Raw genomic sequence first — 10,160 nt, 5'->3', positions numbered from 1 at the left:
TGTTCTCCGAAGTTATCCTCAGTCAGTCGAGGCCATTGAAGGTAGGGACATCTGATAACATACCACTGAAATAATCGTAATTTGCTGTTCACCTACTAGCTTAATTTTGAATCACACATATCCCGTCAGATTCTACAGAGGCCCCTATGCTGTGATTATAGATACCTAACAAGTCAGAACGAAATTACATGTTCAGTTGTTCGGCTTTAAAAGAAAGAGCGATATAAGTCTCCATTGTGACATGGATTACAACCAGAAAGGGATAAAAATTATTATTTCCATCTAAGTCTCCTTGAAAAGAGAGATCTGCCAACTTCAGAGGCGATTACACTACCAATGTCTACGCCAGAATTGCGAAACATGCGTCCCGCAGGCGGCCCCCAGAAACATTTTCCCTGGCGCTCGGGTGATGGGGTCAACAGCCCCAGAGCCTTGAAAAATTATTTTTAAAAATAATCAAGTATAATAAACCCCGACATAATTTTTAAATAAGGACAAATGAAATTGCAATTCCTTCTTATGCCTATTCTCATTATTTTTAAATTTCTTTCTTTCTGATAGAGAACACATTTAATATTAATTATTAACTTCTTACATTTATGATTGCTTGCAACCAAATTATAAGTTAGAGTATTTTTATTTGTGTTTTTTCAACTACCAACAATGTGTAAATATGGACCGACAATGAACACCTGCGTGTATAATAATGCAAGAGCATTGAAATTTCTAACCCACACCTGAAACAATGTTGGCTGAGCATGCCGTAAGGCTCTTTTCTCGTTTCTTATGCATGCAGTATAATTGCCTGAATGAACCGTGTTGCACTCCATTCCTTTAACCCTGAAGGGTCTCCGTGATATTTTCACTGTAGGTCTTCTTGGTGCACTAAGCAACTTTTGGCTTTGTGCAGTAAGTGGTGACAAGGAAAAGATATCTGATCCTGGAATGAACGCTCTTCTCTCATCACATTGAATGTCGGTGCCAAGAAGTTCGTTTTCCAGCAAACAAGAATATGCCAGTCTCTCATGACCACCAAAAGCCTCTTTTTGTAGTTAATCCATTCTGGCCAGACTCCTATATTTAAAAACAGACACAAATTCAGACATTTCTACAACTTCCTTACATTAAGAGAAATTCATAAAGCTTGTAGACAATGGGGAATTGACACCATCATGCAAGAGACCTGATGGGAAATGAGTTATAGAAGTACATCACAAATAGCAGTTTTAAATGATGGTAAGATACACTCACTCCAAATCCAAACAGAACAAAAACTAAATAAATTAGATTAGTAGTAGTAGCTTAAGTACACAATTTGATAATCTGATATTGTATTTGTACAGTGCAATTGTAGTCAATTAAGAAGAAACCAGTTTTTGTGGATAATGTTTCATTTACATATCTGATAAAATACTGTCTTGAATGCAAATTGATCTCATCCTCAGCACAGCATACTCACTTCATCTATCCACTAATTTTATAAAGTCACAAAAATCATAACTTAATGAAAAACACTTACTGTGTTCCTGAGAAACTTCATGCGCCAGCACGCAGCGGAATAAAGCGATCGCCTGACTGCAAGTAAGGAAAAGATGTCAGTAAAATCTCACAATTCCTTTAACCACATTTTCTAATCTTACTAAGAGAACAATATACAGAATGAAGATAACTGTCTTCTGGGGCACTGTGCCAAGTAGCCTGGTACAAGTACACAGACATTTCAGAGGTGCTTGCTGCCTTCATCATCAGAGCGATGGAGGCCGAATGTGCGTCTAAAATGTTGTCAAACTTTGAACAGACTACTGTCCACAGATCACGAGAAAAGCAATGTGGGGGGAAGTTGGTTCTGGTGGAGGCAGGGGGAATGTTTACTATCAGGTGGACTAGAGCAGTGGTATTCAACCTTTTTTGTTCGTGTACCCCCAGATATAATTTCTCTTCAACTTTGTACCCCCAAAGTTGTTGGTGTATAATTCAAGTTATACATAGTACATAAACTACATCTAAAATAAATTAAATAAATTACATTACTGATTATACAGTTTTTATTATAAAATAATATTTTTTTTAAATTTCACGTGCCCCCTAAGATGTCTTCGCATACCCCAGGTTTAACACCACTGGATTAGAGGGCTGCTATTGGTGGAAAGTATGACACGCCAGAGAGTTACACTACTACACACAGATTGAAAACATCAAGCAGTTACGAGTAGCGTGTAGTGAGCGCACCTCTAATGTGTTCTGCGGGTGTTGTGATAATATTCTATATTAAATCACTGTGCCACTGTGAGGTAATCTTAAAGCTGTACCCATTACAACACATGAAAGCCTGTTGTTCGTTGATTGATTGTGGAACGAATGCTTTTAGGATGGGTCGTCACTCACCGCAACATCTTGTGCATGCGCGTATATCCCATTCCTAGCAGGGACTTTCTCCTGGTCTGTGAACTGTACATGGTGCAACACTAATCTCCTTACCCGCTGCCATGAAAACCTGAAATGTCACCAGTAAATAAATATGTAACACTTTTAATTCAGTACTTAAACTGTATTAAATGGCAGAGAAAAACTCTTATACTCAACAGCACATTTCATGTTTTAGAAACCACAAAACTCTGTTCACCTGAATACAAGACAAAGGCAGTTGCCAACTTTAGCAACTGAAAACCTAGAAGCGTCATCAGTTCACACACCAGAGAGACACACGACTACAGTCAAGATGTCATCACCACTAAACGGTACAATAACAAACAAAGCTGTAAAGTTGGCAGGAGTAACCTATAAAAGAAGGATTTATAGTTAGTCAAGCATTTTAACATCAACCATATTCTTAACTAACAAATATATACACTTTAGTTCAGGCTCAACAAGACAAGTTATCCTATAAAAGTGGCAAAGGAGAAGAATAATACAGAATAAAAGTTACAACTATTAAAATAATAGAAATATTTGGAAGTTAAACCCAGTATTATTATTATTATACAATGTAGGAGAAATTAAATTTCTTCCAGTGTGAAAGGTGATGTCACAAGACACAGCTCATCCCCTTCAGTAAGGGGTTCTAGTTGGTACTAAGGAGTACAGAAACCCTTATACATCAAAATCTTAACCTTCTTGTAGGCACTGTTTGGTCAGAGTTCAACATGCAAGGGATTAAACACAAGTAATGACCAGAAGAAACCGGTACAAATTTCACTAAAGTATCTTTATCAAATGAAGAAGAAACTACAGTATCAATACAAATTAACTGATAACCTATAATAATCCAATTGTAAACAGTTCACTCATAGCATATCGGAACTATAACAAGGAACTTCAAAAGAATCAAGGGAATAACACACAAATAATCAATGTAGGAAAGCATTTTAAACACAAAACTACTTATCTAATTACATCAATTAGTTTAAAGTTTTCTACAAATTAATTAATATATCCAGTGTATGTTTACGAACCTTTAATATTGCAGTTTTAAGTAAGAAGCAAGGAACGCACTCCTGCGCAACCAACAACTTTAAAATGCAGACCGGAAACAGCCGTTTATGACCAAAAGAGAACCAGCAAGCCACAGAGTTCAAAATAATCGTAACCACCGGATCCTGTATTCCATGTACAAACTCTAAAATTACACAAAGATATAGAGATGCTGGTAGATGTCCCTACTCTTTGACGTCAAAGCTAAAACTAATGAGTGCGAAACATATTTCGTTCATATAATTATGCAAAAGGAAGCATTTCTTACCTGGCTATATTGTTTTATTCTACACATTAGTAAAAGATATGAACTGCCTTTGAGGAAATGTTAAATGGACAGGGCCCCAGATGAACAAGAATAGGCCAGCTTTAAAATGAATTACAGGATTTTTTTTAGAATTAATATAATTAAATTTCGAAGGTATGGGTAAAATGTACGGCTATATTAGAATGGAAGATCAAATACAATTAATAAAATATGTGTCCACACATGCAACACAATCAGAAAACACAATATACTGCACGAAAGCAGAAATATACAGAGAGCACATGCAAGTAAGATCACCCACTCTACCATTCCTGTTTGCCAGCAGACTTTTTGCACAGCATTTACAGTAATTTGTTCGCAAAATTATTTTAAAAGCGTACTCTTTCTTCGGAAAAACCCAAGCACCTAACAATTTTTAACACCACTAATCTACAAATACTATAAACTCAAACTTACTTTGTGCTATGTAACATAGACCAATGACCCGCATTAGCAACTGCTTCACTCATTCCACTCTGCTACATCACACCACCTCTTTAACACCTGCTAGGCATGTTTGTGTTAGACTAGAGAAGATAAATACTTTCACACTCATACCAAGCCACTCTCAATTATTCATGATGTTACTTGTGCATGAGCAATGTCAGTAACAAATACTGGGATGCAAATAAGTGTGCTACATAAGCAAGTACAGCAAAGAATTTTACTGAAAATAATCAGGGTATGTTACACATTGCACTGATTTGCACATTAGCCTATTTGAGATGGCATAAGTCAGCAGGATCACTTGTGTTCGATTCCCAGGAAAGGCAGGGCTATATTTCTACATCACTACATCCTGATTAACTACAAGGCCAGCGCAGCCTCTTATTCAATCAGTACGTGCAAAAAATTAGTACATGATGCAAAATATAGATCTCATTAAGATCTACATTTTCTACACAAGAAGTATGTTAATATGGTGAATATTTGACAAAATACAGACACATTATTTCTCAATGGGTGCAGCGTGATGTGTGTAGTGCAATTAGCTTTGCAAAAATACATCTCTATCTGCAATAAAATAAAATCAAGACAAGTAGGCATATAAAATAGTAAGGAACATAGTGGAAAATACATGTATGCTACCATTTCACACGTTTTAAGCTAACTCAAAATTGCAGAACGAAACATTTGTAAATACTCAGCTAATACATGTGAACCAAAATACTGTGCTATAAAACATTAACTTTTATAGTAAACAAAATTTAATGGCATAAGCTTACCAAAGTATTCTCCCTCCTCTTCCTATTTCTCTATCTCCTCTTCCAGCTGACGAGTGAACTCTTCAATTTTTCATTCAGCTTCTGTTGGTCCCTGAAAACAAATTACAACCACTGATAAATATTGTATCATGTCCTTAATATGCTCCTTCGTAAAATAAACACAAGACTACATTCCAACTTCCTGAGACCACATGAAGAGGATAGCAATGTATTAACTGTCTGATGTGTATTCAGGAGGGATCTAATTTAATTCATGGCTGGAGTAACAGCTATACTACTTGAGATTCACATGGTGATAAATATGGTGGTAGTCATCTCATAAAATGCAGCATAAAGTAGTATGGTAGACATTGAATGCTGGAATAGTACTTTAACACTTCTTGTTGACATTTAAATAGCCTGCTGCTCTGCTTTCACTTACATAATTTGTTATTAATAACTTAAAATATAAAGGCTAAGTAGTGACAAGTTTATCTCCTTGTTGATCACAACAGAAATCTTATCTCAAAAATAAGATCTCATATTCCAAAAGACAAGACAAGACATGAAAACTAAATGACAAGATTGGTGGATTAGTGAGTGTGGTCACTTTCAAAATATTTGCCTCTACCTTCACACACATTCAGCCCCTGACATGCCCAAAAGCACTGCTAGAAATCAACTTCTAAATGTCTTTACATCTTATAATAATTTCAAATGATACCCTTTCAATATGTTTAATTTTAGAAATATGAACAGTAAAAGGTCACCAGGGTCAAATCAGATGACTCACCAAAAATCAGTTTTCTCTAGTGCTCTAACTGAATATACTGTTATTAACTCAAAATTCCCCTCTCCAGCTATAGGTTCAGTTTTCAGTCTTCCAGACCAGGGCTGTGGAGTCAGAGTCGGAAACAATTTTAGGTGGAGTTGGAGTTGGCAAAATGTACCGACTCCGACTTTGATATAAAATCTTAAGAAAATATTATTTTAACACTTTTGCTACCATGTGAGCCACTGGTGGCCTCACACTTAAGGAGATTCAATGACGTGTTGAGTCACATGGTGTGGGAATAATTCTTTGTAACTTTGGCTCTGGTACCTTAATAATACAAACTGTCTACAAATCAACCGATTTCTGCAATAACCATTAGACTTATATTTAAATATAGGTTATAAGTCTAAAAATCAGTCTGATGATTCACATGGTGGTGATGAAATCTCTTATGGTACCATTTACCATTTTAGTAGGTTTATCATTATTAATACATATGGAGGTTTTATGAAGGATTCAGAGGTTTTAGTACCAACTCCACAGCCCTGTTCCAGACTGTGTATTTTTCCACTGAAACTTTGGCATTTTATTTCAAGCCATACAGAAAGATCATGCCTCATCAAAAGTCTGTAATTTGATGGTTGGGCTTTCTCTATAAACTTGATGAAAGTCTGTGGAACTTCCAGTACAGACCCTCAGTTAAAGTCAATCTCACAGTTCTTCTATCCATGTTAGGTTCTTCTGTTACTTTCCAAACAGTCTAGTGACAATCATTTCTCAGTATTTGTTACTTTCTTCCAAATTTAAGAAAGTTTTTTTTATGGCCACCACACCTTTCATCATCTGCAACATCATCCCTTTTGCTTTGAAATAACTAAACCCACACAAAAGCCAGTATTCTCACAACTGCTTTCAATAAATTTGCTGTTAACACTTTGTAAAATTCAAACATATTTTTTTCAAGTTTGACAAAATTTTAGAACTGATGCTATTCGAACAATCATTAGAGGCATAGCCTAACAGCACAAAGGATGTGGTGACATGAACTCCACAAATATTAGACGTGACCCTAAGAATCTTACTAAATTACGCTCAAATATAAAAATCTAATAAGAGGCAACACAGAATACAAAATTGATTTTTCTAGTATCAAAATTAACCATTTATCAGAAACGAAATTACATGAAGCTGAAGACAATAATGAAAATGCAGACTATAAGTACAGATGAGCATTCAGACATGACAGCAGATGCGAGCATTTAGTGAATACAAAATAATTTCCAGAATATTGTGAGCTCAACAAATCTCAGTCTTTTAAGATGTTCTGATACACTATAAAACATCAACTAAAGTGTTTATGTCAATCAGGCAATTACCTCAGTTCTTATACTTTGCTCAACTGAATCAGCAGAATGGAAGTAATGAGTACAACTTGTAATATTATGATGAGATTCCACTAGACACTTACTACACTTAAAATTGTCAAAATTTCCTTTTAAAGGAAAATTCATAGTGCCTATAAAACCAAAAAATCAAACATTTTAGTATTATGACATTCAGTCATGCACCCTCTTCAATCAGATAGTTCTGCCACATGTTAACAATTTATTGTCCCTGTTAGAATCCCAAGAACTGTTTGGTATATGACTGTTGAATCCTACTTTCATGGACATGAATTCAAACACACAAACATTTTTTTAAGAAATTGGCAATACTAATGAGTTTGTTCATGCTGGATCATGTTGCTATGTACATAATTGTGAGAACTCAGATTTCCTGCCATATAATATTAATTGAGAACTCCTCATCTCAAGTTCCTCTGATAAATGGGAGGGTATGTTAAGCCTTAAAACAAAGTTATAATTTGTTAAATATAAAAAGGAAGATACTAAACATATACATAATTAATTTACTTCCATGCTCATCAATGACCAAAAACAAATGATAATTCACTGAAAAATCCAACTAATAACCTCAGATTATCTTCTGTGCATACACTTCTGTTTTGGACTAAAATCAGAATTGCAACAACTTTTACTTCAACAAAGATTAATGCAGGAATTAAAAGTTTAACATTTCTTTTACCTTCCCTTGATATGTAATTGCATTACATAGTTTTCTAGCAGAGAAAATAAAAATGGTAAATATGAACAAACAAAATGCAGAATAGTTGAAGGCAAAAAACAAAACTATAACCTTGTGTTTGGCAGAAAATTTGTTATAATTAGTCACAATTGTTTTTCTTACCCTCCCTCATTAAACACAATTAATAATCATTCTACAATAAAAAGTAAATAAAGTAAAGCTATCCCACTACATGCCATACAGGTGCTTGAGGAGAGACTTCTTAACATCAGCACTAGATGTGGTGAATGGTCAGCATCACGCCCTGGCTGAGCTTTACCCCTAGGAAAGGACCATGATACCCACTGAATAAAAAGGCTGGGTGGGCCCCAGAGCCAGTCTGGACATAGAGGCTAGAAAAAAAAACTGTGCCCCAGTCAGGGATCAAACCCTGATCATCCAGTCTGTAGCTACTCACTATTCTTACTGAGCTACCCTGGCTCCCAATCATTCTACAATCCTTAATTTAAGCCACCTAATGTCAGCTTCTGTTCTTATATGTTGTTATAATAAAAGAATTGGCTTTTATTACATTATAAATCATTTTACATAAAGTGGTAATAATTTTGGCAGGTATATTACTTGTTAGCTCATCTTCTTATAAACCTGAGAACCATAGTTTTATGAGTCCTTTCCATCAGCGAGGAGAAAAATAATTAAAAGAATGAGATCAAAACCTTACAGTAATGAATCAGGGTCACAGATTTATGAACTCAGTGTCCCTCTGTGTGTACTAATATAAGTGACTGGCAAGAAGGTTAACAAAAACCAATTTCAATACAATTTAGGCACGCATATGAGAAGAATAAAAATGAGACTGCAACCAAAAATACCAATACCGTATTTTAATTTGACCAAACCTAGCCCTTATTTTCCATCTAAAAGCATTTGACCTATAATAATATATCACATAACAGAGAAATAGTTTTACTGATATATCAATTGCTTAAACATTACAAGATTATCACATACATACTTTCTCTGCATTGTGATATCTTATTCAAACACATGTCAACCTTATGCACCCCACGGTACCGCATTCCATCAAGTTCCCTGAACAAGTCACATTAACAGAATATCACACCTAAAATATTACCTGTGATACATGTGAAACGGTGAAAAATATTAAAAAGGTTGCTGCACACAAAATGTTGGAGTTAAAAAAAAATATTATGCACCAATATCAAATGGTAGATGGTTCATCAATTAATTGGTAAGAATCTGGATAGAAATGGCCATTTTAAGTTTCTGCCCCATTACTTTTCTCAGGAGAATACAGAAATGTGCAGAAAACCTCAGTTAGAGAAGCTAGTCTCCAGGCTGAGATGTGAACTTGGTACCCCTTGAATATGTAAAAGCTTACATACTGTTCATGTGAGTGCACACATGTTTTCGCGTACACACAAGACAAAGCAGACACTGACTATTTAAGAGCACAAAATAGAACAGCAACTGCCTGAACTACAAATGAAAATGATCAGCAAACTTGGTCAGTATAAACATCACCAACATTTTGGCAGTCAATATTATGAATGTGATTGATTTGCAATGATTGTATAGTTTGACTTTATGGAGTCATTAGTAGCAAATGTAACTTTGACCTTAGAGATGCAGACAATACATTCCTTCAAAATGTGAGTAATAACCTACAAAAAACAATGCAGTGTCACAACCCATGAGACTCAATCGACAACTACAGGAAAGATTAATCAAGCACAAGGAAGGACAAACATGTCACTAATGACTAATTTTGTTAAAGAAACTGCTGAGCAGTAATGAGTAAGTTAGTTGCCTTTTAATAAATCATTATGAACTTTCAACAAATTGTCCTTTGTAACCTTGCAACGAGACAGTCTATAAGGAAGGATAAATGTGGCCCCATGTTTGGAAAGGTTTGATAACTCTTACCCTTAGCTAAGTAAACGTAACTTAACAAAATAAATTCATGTCCTTAGCTGCCTGCTTTCCAAACAACAAATACTGCAGATGTCATCTTCAAGAAAGTTCGTTCCATGCATTCAAATACTTCAATAATATAATAATTTATTTACCGTCTTTACACAAACTTAAAAATGTTGTTAAAATTACTTAAAATTATAACATTTTTTCATTAGATACTAGATCTTGTTACATTTTACATTTGACGACATGTTTCGATGTTATCTCATCATCATCAGGTCTATCAATTAAAATCTGTTGCACTTCTTGCTCTGCGTATATTGATTTGTTTTATTTGTTTGATTTTTTAAGTTCCTTCCATTAAATTTGAAGGCTGTGC

The 10,160-nt window shown here is 35.0% G+C and overlaps 1 long non-coding RNA gene across 1 annotated transcript; it reads right to left on the bottom strand.

The window, feature by feature from the left end:
* Nucleotides 1–1,518: 1,518 nt before the first annotated feature.
* On the bottom strand, nt 1,519–2,715 carry LOC147873018 (uncharacterized). The gene is made up of 3 exons (XR_015536298.1): nt 2,624–2,715; nt 2,386–2,494; nt 1,519–1,575 (listed from the first exon to the last, which is right to left on the bottom strand). It is a non-coding gene; the product is annotated as an uncharacterized LOC147873018 (long non-coding RNA).
* Nucleotides 2,716–10,160: the final 7,445 nt, after the last annotated feature.

This window comes from Zootermopsis nevadensis, unplaced genomic scaffold, assembly GCF_977971745.1.
Source record: "Zootermopsis nevadensis isolate Lab colony 2312 unplaced genomic scaffold, Znev_1.0 Znev_ptg000022l, whole genome shotgun sequence".
NCBI classification, from domain to species: Eukaryota; Metazoa; Arthropoda; class Insecta; order Blattodea; family Termopsidae; genus Zootermopsis; species Zootermopsis nevadensis.
The sequence above is the reverse complement of the archived record's forward strand: the minus strand, read 5'-3'. Positions and strand labels throughout refer to the sequence as shown.